Source organism: Spermophilus citellus (assembly GCF_964194105.1).
Source record: "Spermophilus citellus genome assembly, chromosome: 18".
Lineage (NCBI taxonomy): Eukaryota > Metazoa > Chordata > Mammalia > Rodentia > Sciuridae > Spermophilus > Spermophilus citellus.
Genome location: NC_138200.1, coordinates 22,483,159 through 22,503,779, shown reverse-complemented (window position 1 = coordinate 22,503,779; position 20,621 = coordinate 22,483,159). Strand labels below are relative to the sequence as shown.

At 42.2% G+C, this 20,621-nt stretch overlaps 1 long non-coding RNA gene across 1 annotated transcript in view; it reads left to right on the top strand.

Moving 5' to 3' along the window:
• Positions 1-18,736, top strand: part of LOC308638295 — a 48,876-nt gene extending 30,140 nt beyond the window's left edge. The window contains exon 3 of the long non-coding RNA XR_014019818.1: positions 18,096-18,736. This is a non-coding gene — a long non-coding RNA (uncharacterized lncRNA). The remainder of the gene's footprint in view (positions 1-18,095) is intronic.
• Positions 18,737-20,621: the final 1,885 nt, after the last annotated feature.

The following is a 20,621-nucleotide window of genomic DNA, read 5'->3' as shown; positions in this document are numbered from 1 at the left end:
TGACAAAACAGACAGGAAGGCTATGTTACCTAGGGGAGAAACCCATTTGAGTGGATAAGCCTCAATTTCCCCTTCCATTACACAGAGATGGCAATTCATATCTCACATGATTGCATAAGGATAATAAAGCTCACAGAGCATTGCTGATATTATTAAGTGACATGGACTTTGGCCCTTCCTCCTTACCCAACATACACAAAAGGTCTAACTTTTTGAGGGTGGAGTGAGAAGGCAACACAGAGAAGGGGTGAGGGTATAGACTGGAGACACCAGGAGGGGCTCAGGCACCTCCTCTGGAACAGACGTGGGCTTGGACCTCCAGGTTCAGCTCTAGTTTGAAAATTGAATAAGATAATCCACAGAATGAATATCTCTTCTGTGAAGAGCGTCCATTTGTGAGGGAACCCATAGATCTCATCATGGTACAAAGAAAATCCTGCTCTCCTAATCTTGGAATGATATATACAGCCAGCTAATGCAAAATGAATTTTCATGTTATTTTTGCTTATTTTTAAGTCCATTGGGTGCAACGTGGCTGATCGCTGTTCTGACATTTTTCTTCCCTCATTAAGAAAGATGCCCCTGGTGTGTTACCTGTGCTGGGCTCAGAGCAGAAAATAAATATCGCTGGCATCCACTTTCCTATGCTCTCTGGGTGTAATTAAGAAAAAGGCACCTGCCGAAGAGCAAAAGAATAGAGTAGAAAACGGGCTAGTGGTACCATTCACAAGAACTAAGTCTTTAAAACCATCCAGATGTCACCCCTTTGGTGACATCCTTCCAGATCAGTTGGTGAAGGATCCATCTTTGAACTTTAACACTTCCCTTCTGATACTTCCTTTCTATTGCAATTTTGGTTTTCTCCCTTATACGTCTCTCCTCCTTGCTATACTGGATGGTCTTGTTCTTTCCTTTTTCCACCACACCTGTTTTTCCTTTGGGGGACTCACCGTTCAGTGGCAAACCAAGTGATTTGGATAGAGGTACCCTGTGCCTCAGTGGAGGAGGGGGCATGTGCCTGGCCAATGAGAGGCGAGAACTGTGGGCTGACCACCCTGATTGGCTCTGGATTGGGCAGTAGGATAAGCTGAACGAATCCGAATGGGTCTCAGCGTGTGAAGGGACTTAATGAGGAGCTCTCCTTTTGGAAGTCTTTCTCAAGCCTGGAGCTACCGTCATCTTTGACACAACTGGGGAAAAATTGGGAAAGAAACCAAATTTGAGGACAACCAAGCCGATCATGACAATGAGTTTTAATGTCACGGTTGGAGTCCCTGGGTCCACTTCTCTGCTGACCTAAGTAACCCCCCTAAGGGGCTGTGGAACCTTCTGCTCACTCCATTCCTAAGCCCTGCGCTGCCTCTGGCTGAGGAAGCTCCAGAAAAGACAACAGTCCCCTTACCCTGGGTACAGGGGCCCGCAGTCTGCTTGGTTTTCAGTTCCCAGGGACTGGTGTCACAGAATCCCAGGGGGATTCTGCTAGAGGCAGATGGGCCAATTTGGCCCTTTCATTGTTTTAATGCCCCAATTTCCTATTTTTTTGGCCCTTTCGTCATTTTAATGTCCTAATTCCCTATTTTATAGGTGGAAATGGGCCATACATGGTACAAGAGGCTTCAGTGAACTAAAGCCCATGGTACTTCTTCCTGGAAGAACTGACCCACTCTTACCTATCCCTGGAAACCCTGTGTGCCTACATCACTTCATAATTGGGTTGGCCCACTTGATCTAGGACATAGTTGTCATCTTCTCACTAGACATTTGTCCTTCACCTTTGGAAAATGTAAAACCCTTTTCGGTCTGAATCTCTCATCTCCACTTTGACCCTCTTTTTCCTTTCCTCATCTTCCCCTCTTTCCTTCCACGACTTTCAAACTGTTCATTAGACAGTGAACATCTATTAGGCCCTGAGCATATACACACTCCCTTTCAGGCTTCCCTGACATCCACTTCCTGTGCAACTTTAGTTTCCATGGTTATTCTTTCTCGGAGTGCACTGTTCTTCTCCTTCTAGCAGTTCTCATGGTTTATCATTGCTAAGTGTTTGTTTGCTAGATTCGCTGCTGTCTCTTTACAGTCACTATCACACTCTTCACACCATCAGCTCTAAAAAGACACATACTTTGACTGTGAGCATCTATTAGTCCCTGGGCATATACACCCTGAGTAGCGAATTCCACGCCAGCCCATTTAACTGCGCTAGAATGTAACTCAGAGTTTGGCACACAGTTGCCCTTCAAGAAGCATCTATGGAATGACTGACTGGGTGGGTGTAAGTGTGCCAAGCCCTGGCCCCAGGACACTGAAGGAGAACCAAGCACAACCTGCTCTGGAAACTTCTCCCAGGAGGCTCAAACTCTAGTGGAGTGAAATGGGATGGGGGTGGGAAGCCAGACCTCCAGAGCGCTGTGGTGTGAAATGTCCTATGTGCAGATCAGAGACATAGCCCAGAGCTCTGAGAGGCAGGCATCAAGCCTGCCTGCCAGGACTGTTCCTTGGGTAGATGCTGGTGGCTGAAACACAATGAGTTCAGCACAACTTAGAAATGAGAGGACAAGAAATTCTCTCCAGTGCTTGAACATGTTCATCATCTCCTGCTTTGTTCTCTAGTCCTGAATTTCCAAGTTGAATTTGAGCTCCCTGGGGCAGGGATGGGCTGTGGTTTCTCATCTGCCACACATCATTTGGCACAGGATTGGGCTACAGGCAGGCATGTAATAAATGCTCACTGTCATCCATAAGAAATGGCTTACATCTCCACAGTGTCACAGTGTCCCATACGCAATGTCCAATATCAGATTTGGGGTGGGTGGGGGATGAGCAGGGTAGCTCCATGGACTATTTCACATCAACCCAGCTCCATACACAACAAAGGATTGACATTTTCATGCCAAGAGTTCATTTCAGTTGTCCCTGTGTTATTTACAGAGACTCCTGGTCTTTGGGTTCCCAAACATGGGCCTGGCGACAGAGGAATGGTATAGGGCTTTAGTTATGGGTTACAATTCCAGCTTTACTACTTTTTAGTGAATGGCATGGGTAAATCCCTTAACCTTTCCCAAGCTTTCTTCTTGCACCTGAGATATGGGCATACAAGCCACGAGAGTTGGAGAATGAGGGAAACATTTTGATGAATAATGAAGAACACTGTGTGAAATCATCTGCATGGCTATCCCAAGCCCTGGGTAGAAGGCACCTCTGCCACCTCTGGAGCTCTTTGCCTTGATTGACGCAGGTAGCAGCTGCCTTGTGTCAGTGTTAGCGGAGTGTGGGGCTTTCTGTCCTCCCCATCCTGAGCCTTGTATACTCTTGATGCTCAAAAAAGTATCTGTTGGGCTGGGGATGTGGCTCAAGCGGTAGCGCGCTTGCCTAGCGTGCATGCGGCCCGGGTTCGATCCTCAGCACCACATACAAACGAAGATGTTGTGTCCGCCGAGAACTAAGAAAAAATAAATAAATGTTAAAATTCTCTCTCTCTCTCCCTCTCTGTCCCCCTCTCACTCTCTCTTTAAAAAAAAAAAAAAGTATCTGTTGAACGAGGTGTGAAAACTAATAGGACACCCAATCAACATTTATAGAAATAGCAAACCATTTTACTAACTTCCCCAAACCCTCCGCCCTTCCTCCCTCAGCAGCATTTGCCCTGCTGCAAGGAGAAGGAGCCTGGTTTAGTCCTGGGGACAAGCCAACCAGAAAAAGGAGGCCGCAGATGCGGGACTAATCGTGCCCTCAGATGCTCACACATGGCTGCTTCGGGCCCTCATCTGACAGTGTGGTCCCTCCTTAAGCAGCTCATCTTAGCCAGGCTCTGGTGGAGCCTGAGATGGCAGGGGGCTCCCTGCATTGCCTCCGCCCCCCCTGTGCCGTCCAATAGATGGGGAGTTAGCAATTCATAGATGCAGCTCTGCTCTGGTCACCTGCAGACTTGGCTTGCAAATGTGGGGCTGGCGCTCTGAATTCAAGATGCCCCATAAAGGCTTCATTAGTTGGTGCTGCCCGGAGCTGAGTGTCACAGGAGCCAGACAGGTTTGTGCTCAGCCAGGGCTGTAGCAAAGGGGGAAGCTCCAATTTTAAATCTGGTAATTCTGACATCAGTCCAGTTCCATGTTGCAGAGATAAACTGGTCCAGTCTGCCATCATTTCAGATAGTTCCTTTTAAAGTAGAAATAATCCAAATTCAATACCTCTGATCCCTGATATTGAGGTTACTTTTCTGGTATTGTTTTTAGACAGGAAAACTGGCTCTGGAAACCCAAATGTTACAGTTATTCACATACCACTGTGCCCCACCAAGCCCTGCTTTTCAAAATGCTCAGAGAACTTCTGAATTTGCCTGAGAGATGCTGTTTTTGGAGTTTATTCCTGTGAGTTTTAGAGAGCTTCACTTTATTTTCTCTTTTCCTTAAAAAAAAAAAAAAACTGACAATTTGCCTCCTTTCATCTTCCCAACAGTAGGGGAGTCTGGCCCTTTGCTACAGGCTAGAAAATGAGGCATCTGTGTTGATTGGTGCTGACAGGCAGCAGGCAGGAAACCCAGGACCGGGATTCAGGTACCTTACTTCCACGTCTGGTCCTACCACATTACTAAGGAATTCTAGGAAGTCTCTTTGCTTCCATTTGCTCATCTGTAAAATGGGAACAGTAGTAGTTCCTCCCCTGCTTGCAAGATGTGAAACTCTTCAGTGCAGACTGGATAAGTACAGAGGTGGTTGTCATGGCTTCAGAGATGGTACAGCAGTGAGGGTAAGCATGTGAACTCTGGAGCCAGCTACCAGTGCGGGAATTTTCCTCTTCTCATTGCTGGTTGTGTGACCTTGATGGAGATACCCTATTGCTCCACACCTCAGTCTCCTCATTTATAAGATGGGGATATAAAAATAGCCCTGACCTTTTGTGAGGATAAAGTAAGTTGACAGGAGATCAGTTCATGTCCATAGGTGTAGCTTGTGCTTGATAATGTTAGCTTAGGGTATGGTCTTGACCTGGCCAGTCAGGGTTCTCTTTTCCCATGAAAACTTTCCTTCTCCAGCTCTTGACTGCAGGACTTGGCCCCTCAAGGGTTAGGAGAAGCCTGAACCACTTCTAATATATTAATTTATTTAAAAAAATGTCAAGGCAAGGTACACAGTCTTGGTGAAGTTAAGCATTTAGATGTGGCAAGTAAATGCTTTAACACAGACATGAAGTCGCCTAGAAACCCTCGCTGGCCACAGTCACAACAGTCTGCATTGAAGGTGCATCAGGATGGAGTGGCCAGGCCAAAAGGCTCTCTGACTCCCATAATTTGGTCCAGCTCATTGTAGTCGGAGGGCCAGAAATAACCCTAACTCTGTGCTGAGGTAAAGACACAAGGAGCAGGAGGATCCACAGCTCCTGGAAACCCCTGGGGGTGGCAAGCGGTATTTGGAGCGCTGGCTGAGGTGGCTGCAGTGGGGAAGCAGGGCAGACGCCCTGTATGGGGTGTGTCAGGGACAGTGGGAGGCAGGCAGAAGCAACTGCAGGCCAGAGCCTCCTTGCTGGACTGGCCTCCTTGAGAAGCAGTCCCTCCTCCTGATAGCCTGAGGGTTGTGTAGGAGCTGGTAGGGGTGGTTCGAGATGACTTGCAGTTTTAATGATTCTTATACAGGGTCTTCAAAACACGAGTGGCTCACTCTCCCTCAAATCCCCTTCCCCTCACAGAATACGGCACATACAGACCAGTCAGGGTCTGGCCTGTGTACCAGGACATATCAGACACACATTGATCCTGAGTGCTGACTGTGGAACCCAAACCCAGGCCAGGCAATGCTCCCTGAGGGGTACTGAGCAGGAGGCTGAAGCCCAGATACATACCTCTCCTGTGTGGCAGGATAGAAATGTCAACTTGGGAGAATGGGTGACAGGTCAACTCTCCAGAATTTTCCAGACAACAGGGACACAAGGAAGATTTAACTTCAAACCCATTCAACTTTAACCAAACACAAACTACAGGCCAGTCCCTGGCTGGGATATTATCACTCCCACACTCTTGGACATTGTACCAGATTTTTTTTTTTTTCCTCATGTACTGGGCCAGGAAGATTCTTTTTTTTTTTTTTTTTAAGTATTGAGTCCAGCAGGGATACCCTGCTGTTCCGCATTCTGCCCCTCTCGGGTCATTACTAGGGAACTAGAAGAGATCATTAATTTCCAGCCATCCTTCAGTCCAGGTGGAGGTTCTCAAACTCACGCATATGTGAGATTTATTAAATGGAGCCAGCAACCTTAAACAACATATACTGTCTCAGTGTGTGATTCAGGAACTTTCAGGGGGATTCTGGTAAGCTGTAGCAAGCTCTCCAGGGATTCAGGTAGATGGGATTGATCCCTTGCACCCAGCCTCCCCCAGTCATCTGCCCCCTGCCTTCCCTTCCAAAGTCACCTTTGTCAAAGACACTGTCTCTCAATCACATACCAAACTTGTTCCTGGCTTGGAACTGTGACTCTTGCTTTACTTTATAACTGGAACATCTCCCCAGATCTTTATGTGGCAGGTAAGTTTCCATCCTTTAAGTCTCAGCCTCAAGGGGACTTCTGAGAAGCCCTCCCTGACTCCTGAGGCTAAAGAAATCCCCCACCCACACGGTACTTCTCACATCCAACGCACCCATACTATCTCTTGTTTCTAGAATGCAAATTGACAGCTAAAGCTACTACAGCACACACAGCAATGCTGGGCTGAGTTGATTCCCCATTTAAGTTTTGGGGTTTTTTTCCCCTTGCAGTACTAGTGATTGAACTCAGTTGTGCTCCATCGCTGAGCTACATCTCCACTTTTGCTAAGTTGCTGAGCCTGCCTGAATTGACAATCCTCCTGCCTTAGCCTCCCAAGTAGGTGGGATTACAGGCATGAGCCACTGTGCCCAGCAAAAGGTTATTGTTCTTGATAAACACCAAATGACAGTGAGTAAGTTCCTCTGAAAGTTCAAGATGAATTTAGGATAGTGCTTAGAACTATCCACATTAGCATAGGACCCATATAGAAGGCTCTGGGGTTGTCCTTCCCATGTTCCTTTGAATTTACTGTCCCCTTGTATGCAACTGAGCAAGGGTGTGGTACTCTTCTTGGGGACAAGCTCAGGTGCAGAGTCCTGCTCTGCTTGTGTGCAGAATGTGTGGGAAACACCAGAGTCAGTACCCTGGGGAACAACCTTTAGTCAATGATGGAGAGGACCTGGTGGATAAATAGCTCTACTGGCTTGCCCTCTGGATGCACAGGGCTGGGCCAGCTTGGTCTCCCAGATGTCCCTGTGGGTGGAGCTGCCAGAAGCAATACCTGCTCACTCATGTGCCAGTTACTGTACTGGCTCTCTCCCCCTCTTCCCTGCGTCACAGTGACCCTCCCTACAGACCCGGAAGAACTGTCCCTTTGCTCAGTGTGTCCAGTAGCCTTTCATTGAGGAAGACAACCTCTGCAAAGGAGGCACCCAGGTCCTAATTACTGGACATGGATAACCTGCCTTTAGGAAGAGAGGAGACAATTGGTGGTCTTCAGATCTCATATCAGGCCTAAGGTTCCTGGGGATGGGGCTCCTTTGGTTCCCTGGCTCCCACCCCACAGACAAATTAAACTGAACAAGGTAACAAAAGTTGTCACTTTGGAAAGTCTTATGGTCAACGACAGCATGAGAGATGAGGAAGAGGAACAGGGCAAAGAGGCAAGGTGCCTGGAGAAGCTAAGGCCCAGGGAACCAGCTCCACCCAGAACAATCTCTCTGCAGCCAGGATGCAAATGACAGTCACTGGTGGGAGCAAGAAAGTTTCGCTACTCCTCCCTCCCAGAGATATTTCTAAGAGCTTTATTTTCTTGCCAGTTGGCTAAGAAGCAAAAAAGGAACAATAGATTCAAGCTGAAATAATTTGCATTTATGATGAACACAAGGAATATCTACCTTGCATTTTCCTAAAAAAAGAAAAATTAAACCTCGTTTTTAATTAACTGATAAACTATTAATCAAATTTTTGCAATGTTAGGTGACACATTATTCATTTAGATAGAATGACTGTGAACTTAAACTAATCAAATCTGATTTGCCCACATAGGCTTGATTGAAATACATTTTAACTAGCATATACAAAGAGAAAATCTTGGATTTCTTACCTAATCTTCAGAGTATACTGCTGAGTTAATAAGGGCAGTTTTTTTTTTAAATGAGACCACCATTTCTTCATCTGCATATCAAAATCAAGAGGAACTTAATTGCAAAACACATATTCCTGAAATCTAATCATTACACTGCTTTAGGGTATTTTATTGAAGCATGTTAAATTATGGACAGAATATTAATGATGGAGCTAATCAAACCCAATTAGTCACTTCTAACAATAGTCACATAAATATACAAGTCAGGTACTAGAGTACTGTAGATATGATGTAAAATTGTTAAAATATTAAATGTATGGGATATTTATGAAATATTCATGTAGAATTTAAAGCCAGAAATTATTGGCTAAGTCACTTTAAAGACCACAAGTTAGGTAGTGTCCTACACTATTTGACTAGAATTCACAAGTTTTCACATCTTCTTCAGGTAAATTTGAATCTAGGAGATTAGCGAGCCTATAATCAATCAATCAGCAAATTTTAATAGACGACTTACCATATTCATGACTCTGTATTTCACTCTGGCATCCAGAGACTTTTTAGTCTTTTGTTTTCTGACTTTTTTCAAGGCCTTTTGGTAAGGTAGTTCTGGGGTCTGAAGCGCCCAGCCTTGGCTTGTGAGGAGTCTTGGTTGGAAGATTCCATACCTGAGCTGAGCTAAAGCAAGCTGGAGGCACCAGACCTGGGATTCCCCTTCCGGGCCCTGGCAAAGATGGCCCCCTTGCTTCATGTTTCGGCTGCCTGGTCCCAGCCTCTCCCATTCACACATGCAAGGCCAGCATTTTCACCACTGGAGGCTCCCAGTACCTTCCTCAATCAGGGAAGTTGTCAGGCCTCACAGTTCAATTGATTGGCCCTGGTCCTGTTCTGGTGTCAAGATTGGATCTTCCATTTCCCCTCCCAGTGATTTTTGCAGGACCCTACACTCTGGCAAGTATACCAGGTACCTCAGCTCTGGGACATAACAAGCTGGCTGTCCTGACCAGTTGTGGTCAAACATCCCAAGTAGAGTTGCAGGACACAGAGGAACTAGGGGACACAGGAACTAGGGGGCATGATGGACGTCTTATGCACCTATCCATCCATTCATCCATCCATAAACATTTACCAAGTATAAATATGTCCCCAGCCCTGTGCTGGACTTTCCCCAAACTTGGGGAGCACACAGTGAAGCAAATTGTGCATCACTTTTCCCCGACAGCATGTGTGTTCCTGCTTTAGATGAAGGGCATCTCCATTGGTTTTTTTTTGGGGGGGTGGTGGTGCTGGGGATTGAACCCAGGACCTCCTTATTCCTGATAGGCAAATGCTCTACCATTCAACTATGCCCCTCACCCCCTTTTATTCTATTTTATTTTATTTTTGTTCCATAAATAATAATTATAAATATTTGGGGGGGGGGTGCAACATGATAATTAAATATATATATAGTAATTATCCAATCAGAATAATTAGCATATCCATCTCTCTATATATTTTTTATGTGGTGAGAATATTCAATATTCTCTCTTTGCTGGGCACAGCAGCAGCACTTGCCTATGGTTCCAGCTATTTGGGAGGCTGAGGCAAGAGGATTGCTTGAGCCCAGGAGTTTGAGGCCATTCTGGGCAACACAATAAGAACTCATCTCTAAATAAATTTTAAAAATTTAAAAGGTAAATTAATAGCTGTTATTTGATTTTTATTGTTTTGGCACTGGGGATTGAATCTAGGGTGCTTTATCACTTACCTACATCCCTAGTCCTTTCTATTTTTGAGACAGGGTCTCACTAAGTTGCCCCCAGGCTGACCTTGAACTTGTGATCCTCCTGCCTTAGCTTCCTGAGTCGCTGGGATTATAGGCATGTGCCACCACACCACCACACTAAGGAATAAGTGCTGTTTTTTAAAAAAACTTCTCTTCTAGCTATTTTGAAACACAATCCATTTTTGTCAAGAATACTTGTTATCTTTTTGTCTTTTTGAGAATAGCCATTCTGACTGGAGTGAGGTAACATCCCATAGTGATTTTGACTTTCATTTCTCTGATAATTAGTGACATTGAGCATTTTTTCACTTACTTGTTGATCATTTGTATGTCTTCTTTTGAGAAATGTCTGTTCAGGTCTTTTGATGATTTTTTTAAACCAGATTATTTGTTTTTGTTATTGTTAAGTTGTTGCAGTTCCTTGTGTATTTTGGATATTAACCTCTTATTAGATATGTACTTTGCAAATATTTTCTTTCATTCTTTAATGACTCTTTACTCTGTTGTTTCTTTTCTTTGCTGTGAAAAAAGATTTTTAGTTTGATGTAATCCCTTTTGTCTATTTTTGCTTTTGTTGCCTGTGCTTTTGAGGACTTAAAAAAAAAATCTCAGCCTAGACCATGGAGCCTTCTCTCTGTTTTCTCCTAGTAGTTTCATCGTTTTGACTCTTAATGTAATTTGAGTTGATTTGGTGTTGAGAAGGGGGGACATTGTTAATTGAACCCAGGGGCACTTAACCACTGAGTCACATCCACAGCCATTTTTATTTTTTTGTTTTGAAACAGGGTCTTGCCAAGTTGCTGAGGCTGTCTTTGAACTTGCAATCCTCCTGCCTCAACCTCTTGAGCCATAAGTTGATTTTTTTTTAATGATGAGAGACAGGGTATAATTCCATTATTCTGCATGTGAATATCTAGCTTTTCCAACACTATCAAAGAGACTATCGTTTTCTCATTGTGTGTTCTTGGCACCATTGTTGAAAATCAGTTGGCTATAAATGTGTGGATTTATTTCTGGGCCCTCTATTCTGTTCCATGGTCTACATGTCTGTTTTTATGCCTGTGCCATGCTATTTTCGTAGATGTAGGGTTGTAGTATATTTTGAAGTCAGTATGATGCCTCCAGCTCTGTTCTTTTTACTTAAGATTGCTTTGGCTATTTAGAGTCTGCTGTGCTTCCAATACAAATTTTTGGATTTTTTTCCTATTTCTATGAAAAATATCACTGATATTTGATAGGGATTGCATTGAATCTGTAGATTTCTTTGCATGATATTCATTGTCTTTGAAGAACTCCTCTGCCTCTACTTTCCATCTTTATGATCCTTCCTGGTCCATCCCAGGATCCACAATGGGCATGTGACCCAGGCCTGCAATGGTGCACTCCAACCCAAGTCCCTGAGATTGGTTCACAGGTGGGCACATGACCAGGGTATCACCTTTAGGCTTTTGCTAGACCTTTCCTGCAGGGGTTTCCTGAGGGAGAAGAGGTCAGGGCCATTATATGGAGAAAACTCCTGGAGGCTAAGAGCCCCCCTAGCCCCAGGTTCGATTCTCAGCACCACATAAAAATAAAGGCATTATGTTGTGTCCATCTACAAAAAAGATTCTCTCTCTCTCTCTCTCTCTCTCTCTCTCTCTCTCTCTCTCTCAAAAAAAAAAAAAAAAAAAGGACACACCAAGTTTTTAAGACATTGATTAAGCTCCTGAATCCTGATCTACACAGAACTTTCCAGTTATCTGAGCTGATAAATCTCTTCTCTCTCTCTTTTTTTTTCTGTCACTTGCAACCAAAGAGAGTTCTTGCCAATAAAGGAAGGACACAGAAGTGAGGCAGTTTAGAGCCTCAGCAACCCAAGGACAGGGCCACATGTGGTGTTAGCAGCCAAACGCAGTCTTTCAGCTTCTGAATCTTGGACAATGCAAGACGTCAAGATGAAGGGGGTCTGGTGAGAAATCTGCTCCTGGTTCCTGCGCCCCCCTCCCACTTTTCCCTCACCAGTGCTGTGGATAGAAGCCAGGGTCTCATGCACTATAGACATGCTCTCCCACTGAGCTAAGTCCACACTCCTGCTCCTGAAAGACTGACAGGGCTGTGTCTTCACCCTATGTGATCATTGGGGGGTGGCAAGAGTATAGTCACCCTTCAGGTGAGGGCGTTCATGGCCCACCATGTGGCTGGATGAGAAATCACAGATGCACAGAGGTTGATATATGTTAGCAAGTTTATGTGCCTAACTAGTACTGAAAACAAGCTCTTTGCTGGGATGGTGCTGTCAGCAGGGATTCCCCTTTTGCCTGGCATTAAAGGCTCTCCATGGGCTAGCCCCAGCCTACCTCTGCAGCTCTAGTTCCACTGTTCTTGATGGACGTCTCAATCTGCTAGTCCCCTGTAACCTTTCACACTATCTGGGATCTTCCATCTATCATTTCTTCTGCAAAACCCATTTCCAATGCCACTTCCTCCCATTTTAGTCAGGTCTCTTCCTGTTTAGAAGCCTGTGGCACTGTTCTTGTGGATCTCTCATGATCTTGGCTTTCTGTACACTGGAGTGTAAAGAGGAAATCTAGTCACAGGGGCAGTTTCCATGTTTGGGTGGAACCAATAGCAGAGATAAAGGCCTGGACTGAAGATGTAGATTTAAATGCAGGATTTTAGCAAAAGCTAAGAACCTCAGCCAGAAATGAGCAAGGGAATTTGCAGCAAGGCCACTGGATTCCTCACAGAACATGGGTTTGGGAATGATGTTCAAACCATCTACTTCTAATCACCAAGGAGACAGTAATGACCTTGATCTTAGTACATGTCTGTGACCTATCAGATCATGAGCCCCCGAGAGCAGGTAAGGAGTTGGCCTATGCCTTCAGCCTCTTGGCACATCAGGAAGGGTTTGTTGGAGGGACAACTGTTTTGTTTTGTTTTGTTTTGTTTTTCTTTTGAGGGACAACTTTTTCAATGTTCCGTAAGACTCCACTCTTTGATTCCCAAACCAATTTCCAGTTAAGATTCAATCATGGATTGGTATATGACCAAGGTTCCTGGGCTGTTGGTGCATTTCTATAGCAGCCTAAACCTAACTTTGGTAAAGTACTAGATGTACTTTTGAATAAATTGAAAATCGGATTATAAAAACAAAATTATAAACACAAATTAATTTTTTCATTATTTCTGCATTAAAAAAGAAGGAAGAAGTAGCAGGCAATGTACTATACTATTTCCATTGCCTAATGATAAACATTTTAGTGATTTCCAGTCAGTGAACATCCTTCTACATATGTCCTTGGCACATAGGTGTGTCTGTCTCTAGAATATATATATATATGGAGGACAGCATCATCTTCAACTTTGCATTCCTACCATAGTACGTGAGAGTTTAGTTTCCCTGCCTCTTCTCCAACATTTGGTATTATTAGGCAATCATCGTCTCTGTCTGTGAAATGGACATAACAATGGCTAACCCATGAGTTTCAGATAATGTGGATCAACTCTTTCAGTCTTGTTAGATCCAAAGCTGATGAGCAGGCTGATGTCTGTCTGTCTCTCTTTCTCTCTCAATCTCTCTCTCTCTCTCTCTCTGCCAGGTATTAGGCCTGAGACAGCGCTTTCATTTTTCTTGAAACGTATGAGCCTGTGTTGATGAGATCAAGGTAGTATTTCAAGTCAAGCAGTTTCTCCTGAAGCTGGGGCAGCCTCCTATCTCCCCAGGCTTTGCTGCAGCCAGAGCTGGGGTACCCACAAGGAAGCCCCACTTTTCCCTTCCAGGAAGCTGAGGAGGAGAAGGTAGCAGGGGAGCAGATGTGGCTTTCAGAGTTCTGTTTTGCAGGGTTGGATTTCTGGTGTGCAGCAGAAATTACACCTCAGCGCTCCCTGCCCATGCTTGGCAAGCCTCCACCTGCTCTCAACGCAACCCAGGTCTGCCCTCTCCCCTTAGGGGTCCTGGGTGGATCCACAAGGGGAAACAGGTTTCAGGGTCAGGGCAGCTGACACCACCAAAAGGAAGCAGTGAGTCATCAGAGACATACCTAGAAGGATGATTTATTTCTGCCTTAGACTCCCTCAGTGGTCCAGCCTTATCTCTGTTTTGCAAGGCCTCCCTAGCCCCAAAAGCTGAACACTCTGCTTCACTCATGATAGTAGAGAACCATTTTAGCAACTGAAGGAATTTTCCTGGAAGCATTGGTCCCCTTGGATTTCTCTGGGAATATCTTGAAGTTTATTTATCAGCATTTGAAGCACCATCAAGTACCAAATCACAATAAAATTCACCATTTTAAATGGAGTTCAATGAAGTTTGGCAAATGCATACACCTGCCTAACCAGATTTCCAAAATGCACCATTGTGGTGGGCTTGGATCCTATTTATCTAACGTATAAAAACGCAACTCTTTGCAATCACTGCTCAAGAAGACTGACGTCAGGGGAGACTCATACATGCTAGCTGGATTTTAACCAATATCTTTGCAGAGATGACAAGTTGATTGTGGGGCATAGTCACTGGAGAGCACCATGATTTAGTGAGACCCCTTCTCCATCTGGATCCACATATCTTTCTGAACTGCTTGTTTAGTTATCAAAACCATTAAACCAAGTATCAAAATGAATTTGGAGCCAGGCTTTCAAATTGCTGCATCACAAAGTGTTTAATCAAAATTTTCAAAAATAATGTAGCATATTTAATCACATTGCCACTCACGAAGAATATCATAATTAACATTTGGGTGAGAGCAAAAGGGTTGTACTGTTAATAAGTTATTTTAAATATCTCATTTCTACTTTATCCTTAAAATGCCTATTTCAAAGGGCTGGGGTTGTAGCTTAGTGGTAGAGTGCTTGCCTGGCATGTGTGAGGCACCAGGTTCGATCCTCAGCACCACATAAAAATAAATAAAATAAAGGTATTGTGTCTGTCTACAATTAAAAATATTTTTGAAAGTGCCTATTTTTTGTATATATTTTGTTATAAACATAGTGAAATAGTACAAGGATGTTGGTGGCCCATCTTTATTTGGACCCACTAACAGCAAACCTGAGACAAGGATTTGGGTGCAGGGGATTTGGGAGGGGATTTCAGGAAGCATGAGAGATTAGATGAGGAAGTGAGCCAGGGTGAATGAGGTTTTGGGGTTTGTTTTTGTTTTTGTTTTTTTCTACCAGGGATTGAATTCAGGGGCATTGACCACTGAGCCACATCCCCAGCCCTATTTTGTATTTTATTTAAAGACAGGGTCTCACTGAGTTGCTTAGCACCTCAATTTTGCTGAGGCTGGCTTTGAACTTTCGATCCTCCTGCTTCAGTCTCCCGAGCCCCTGGGATTACAGAGGAGCGCCAATGAGCCCGGCCAGATTGAATGCTTTCATGACTGATTTACTTAACTCCACAGGACCCTCTGAGAGATCATGTAGATGGCATCCAAATTGTCCTGTCTTGGGATGGGGAAGCAGAGATATGTGCCCCTGGCTTCTGTCTCATTTTGGTTGAGTTGCCCTGCAGATGTCAACTTCTTGGCACTTCCACACTGCCCTCCAAGCAAGCTTCTGAGGGGCTGGAAAAAGCCTTTAGTCTAAACAGCAGAGAGGAGCAAAAGCTGGCTGTGGGAAGCTGTCAGGTTGTATGGGAAATGTCCGCCACAGCTGTCAGTGAACTCAGATGTGGGCTAAGCTATACGGAGGTGGGCCATCCACGGCACTGGCTAAGAGCATTTGCTACAGAATTGTTAAATTTTTGACTGAAACGGATGCAAAATCAAAAACTAAATGGAGACCACTTGTCTCAAGATTATTTAGAGGAACTAGTGCCTGGCAATAACTGGTATTTTATTACAAACTCCACCCTTGTTATTAACCATGAAAACCTATGGTTACCACCCACCCACTTCCCCTGGCACCCAGTCGAGATTATTAAATGGGTGAAATCTATCAGATTCTTAAGGATCAGAAAATCATCATGCTGCTTAGAGTGTCCCAGAGTGTAGAAAAAAGACCTACTATGTCCCTAAGTGGAAAGACTTATTATTGGAATGATGGTCATTCCCTTTGGATTCGTCTACAGATTCAGTGTAATTTCAATCAAAGTCGAGGGAAACTCATTCTATCAAAAATTTTATGCCTTTCTTCTAAGAACTCCTGAAAGGCACCCCTTGATGCCTTTGAATTTTATTTTTTTAATCAAGTTAATTGAGGTTTAATTTCCATACAAAAACTGCATCCATTTAAAGTGTGGACTTTGGGGCTGGAGATGTGGCTCAAGCGGTAGCGCGCTCGCCTGGCATGCGTGCAGCCCGGGTTCGATCCTCAGCACCACATACAAACAAAGATGTTGTGTCTGCCGATACTAAAAAAATAAATATTAAAAAACTTCTCTCTCTCTCTCTCTCTCTCTCAAAAAAAAAAAAAGTAAAAAAAAAATAAAGTGTGGACTTTGATGAGTTTCGCAGATGTGTGACTCCTGAAAGGAGCCCAATTGGGGTACAGAGCATTCCCATCGTCCCCCAAACATTCTCGTGTCCCTCTGCAGTCCCTCTCCCTTTCCTCCCTCCCTCTGCCCCTGGCTACAGCAGTCCTTGATCTGTTTTCTGTTGCTAGAGATTCGTTTGTACTTTGTAGATTTTATATAAGTGGAATTACACATTCTTGAGGGCCTGGAATCTTACACTTGGCCTCATTATTCTGATATTTATCCACTTGGTTCACTCATAGATATTAGGAAGTATGGATATACCATAGAAAAAGACCTACTATGTCTTTGGATATACCATACTTCCTAATATATTTATCAGGTCACTGATTGTTTGGGAACTTATGTCATTTGCAATTTTTGACTAGTTATGAAAAAACAATGAACATCTATGTATGAGTCTATTCATGTAGACATAAATCAGTTTTCTATCAATGCTGCAACACATTACCATAGTTTAGTGCTTAAAATGATATCCATTTATTATCTCACAGTTCTGAAGGTCAGAATTCTGGATGTAGTGTGGATCAACTGGGTCATTTACTTAAGCATCTCATAAGGCTGAAATCAAAGTCTCGATTCTTATTTAGAAGTATTAGAGGGAGACTTTCATTTTCAAGTTCATTCATTCCTTGTTCACTCTGTTTCTTTCTTTTTTTTTTTTTAATTGCTTCAACTATTGCAGGTCATGTGTTTTTCCACATATGCTTTAGAATTAACTTGTCAATTACTATGGAAAAAAAAACCACTAAAATTTTTACATTTTATTTTACTTTTCTGATTTATTGCAATGGCTAAAACTTCCAGGACTATATTAAATAAGTATCAGGAGCAAGCATTCTCAACTTGTCTCAGATCCTGGGGGAAAAATGTTTATTTATTTCATCATTAACAATGTTTTTGTTGGTGGTGGTGGGTATTTTGGTTTTTTGTTTGTTTGTTTTGTGCTGTGGATTGAATCCAAGGGAGCTTAACCACTGAGCCACATCTCCAGCTCTTTTTACTTTTGAGACCGGGTCTTGCTAAGTTGTTTAGGGTCTTGCTATATTGCTGAGGCTGGCTTCAAACTTGAGATCCTCTTGCCTCAGCCTCCCAGATTGCTGAGATTATGGGCATGTGCCACCACACCAGGCTAGAATGGTTTTAACTGTATGCTTTTAAAAAATTATCATATTTTTTTTCTAGTTGTTGATGGACCTTTATTTTGTTCATTTATTTATTTGCGGTGCTGAGACTCAAACCCAATGCCTCATTACGTGCTAGGCAAGTGCTCTACCACTGAGCCACAACCCCAGCCCCCAACTGTAGGCTTTTTGAAGGTACCTTTGTTCAGATTGAGGAAGGTCCCCTCTCTATTTCTATCTGGTATGCTTAAGTTTTTGTTTGTTTTATACTAAAAAAACTTAGAATTTGTCAAATGCTTTCTTCATTTATTGAGCTGGTCTTTCTGCTTTATTCTATTAACATGGTTAATTAGATTGATTTCTAAATGTTGTGTTAGATTTTGGTGTTAGATTTTGCTGGTTGTATGTGTATTTGGTGGAAGGGTTATGTAACATTATTGCTCTCTCTTCCTTAAAGTATCATAGGATTCACCAATGCAGTCGTTTGGGCCTGGAGTTCTCTCTGTTGGAGTGTTTTTAACTACCAGTTCAGTTTCATTAATAAATATGTAGGAGTTCTTAGAACTTATTGCATCATATATAAATCTTGGCAAGATTTTCAAGAATTTGTCCATTTTTCAAGAATTTGTCCATTTTTTTCTCTTGTAGTTTCCATCAGCTTGTCTACTGTTTATCAATTTTGTACTTACGTCTTCAAAGAACTAAAATATGGAAACACCTGTGGAGCAACCAGAAACCAACACAAAAGACCAGTCCAACTGGACCTGAAGCTGGAAGCCCCACAGAACATAGCCTGGATGAACCAACTCACAGCCAACCTGCAGACCAGGAGTAGGAAGAGACGATGGGGTTTGGGGATGGTTTGTTAAGCAGCTGTACATGACTAACTGATAGAGCTCATGGGTTTATATAGCAAATTGATAGAGTTTATACATTTTATTTAACCAACTCCCTACAGATGGACAAATTGAACTATTCCAAGAAAAGTTTGGCTCATTTTAAAAAACATTTCTATAAGATCTATTTCTAGAAGAATTGCATCAAAGAGTTGGTACTCTTAAACTTTGAAAACATATTACTCAATTATGCTCACCAAAGCTATGCGGATTCACGTTCTTATCATCAGTTTATATTTTTCCTCCTATTTTCCTACACCAAATATTAAAATATTTGATTATCAATCTAATAAATGAAATATGATATCTATTTAAATTTGCATTTCTCTGAGCACTAGAGACTGAATACTTTTCCATATATGGATTTGTCATTTATTTATTTTTTCTCTGAATTGTCTCCTTCATGTTCTTTGTTCCCTTTTATAATAAGTATTTTGTCTGATTATTTGGAGGAGATTTCTTTTATATAAGGGCTCAATATTAATTTTTTATCTGTTAAAAGTATTGCAAATATTTTGTTTAATTCTGAAATTTTTTAAAAAGCTTTTTTTCAGTATCTTTTACTAAAGAGAAGCTTAATATATTTGCAAGGTAATATTTTTCTTTATAGCTCTATATTTGCCTAAGAATATTTCCCATTCAAAAACTACTAAAATCTATCATATTGTCTTCTGTTATATTTATAATTTTTTTATTGTTTTGGGTCTATATATCATCTGACATTTGTTTTTGTTTTTGTGGTGCGAGGAATCCAACCCAGGGCCTCATGCACAAGTGCTTTACCACTGAGCTATACCCTGAGTCCTATTTTTGGGTTATTATTTTGAGTTAAGTATAAGATTCTTTCCCAAAACAATAGGTAATTATTCCAACAGTGTTTATCAAATACTCCACTACTTCCTTTTTAATTTGAAATGCCATACTTAAACTAGATTTTTAATTAAGGGTTGTTTCTAGAATTTTTGTTCTATTCCACTGATCTCTCATAGCATTGTGTCAATACTATGTTGTTTGACTGCTGATGTCTTAAACTACATTTTGGTATCTTCAGGCAAAGTACTCCCAATAGCTCTTTATACAAATTTTTTATTCTTGGCATTTACTCTTCCGGAGGAATTCGAGAATATTAACAAATCCATAATAAATTCTATGTGGATTTGGTTGGGATTGCATCAAATATATAGATTAATTTGTAGAGAATCATATTTTGACAGCAACGAGTCATGGCATATGATTTATGTCTTGATTTTTATAAGTTTTTATTTTAATGATCTCTGGCAAAAAATTTTTTTGCTTTTCTTCATGTAGGTTTTGCACAATTCTTATTAGGTTTAGTTCTAGAATGTCTTCTTTTGTTCTATAATGAATCTATTGACATGAAAAAATTTTGTCAATACATTTGGCCCCAAAATTAGATTAATAGCATTTATGATATTATTCCACTTTTGGTTAAAAATATGTCTACATGTATGGATGGCTGTATATGTAGAAAAACTTTGAGTATAATTGTTAATTTAATTCTCTATCTCCACTTGGTTGATCTCTTTTAATATTTTTGATAACTTTGTGTGTAACACCACAAGGCTCCTGGCACATATTAGTAGCTCAAAACACCTTGGTTACATGAATAAATGAATGGAATAAAGGGATTTTGAAGGATCTCCATAGGAAGGATGACAATGCCTTTTCTCTGAGCACATAGAACTCTGGATTTAAGTTTTTTTCTGCTTGTATTTTTTTTAAAAATATTTCTTAGGATCATGTGTTATCTCATAATTTTAAAAAAATCAAAAAAAAGATCTTCACTGGGGAAAAGAAGAAAATCATATTGAACAAGCACATGAGGAGATACCTCCTATGTTACTTGAAAAATTTAAAAGAAGAAAAAATTGTGCAGGCCCTAAAAGTGGCTAGAGGGCAGGTTGTTCCCCTCCGGGTTTCTTGGTTATTCAAATTTTAGAGGCTTAGTTTTGTGCTTTGTAAAATGGGAATCTCTTTGCTTTGCCTTAGCCTCTCACTGCTCCTTCTATGCTGAGTTAGGAACTCTCTGCCTGCTGGAGCTGGGCTCAAGACCCTCATCAAAGGCACAGCATAGTTCAGAAGGACTTGAGGGAACCAAGGGAAGTAATTCTTCAGACCCTGAGGTTGTTTTTACATTATGATGATCTATGGTATATGTAGCTACGATGCCTGGGTACATCTACAGGGAGGGCAGACCAGGAGGCCTGAGGGTTGGGAGGGCCACCAGGTCAATAATATATGCAGCTGGCAAAAGAGA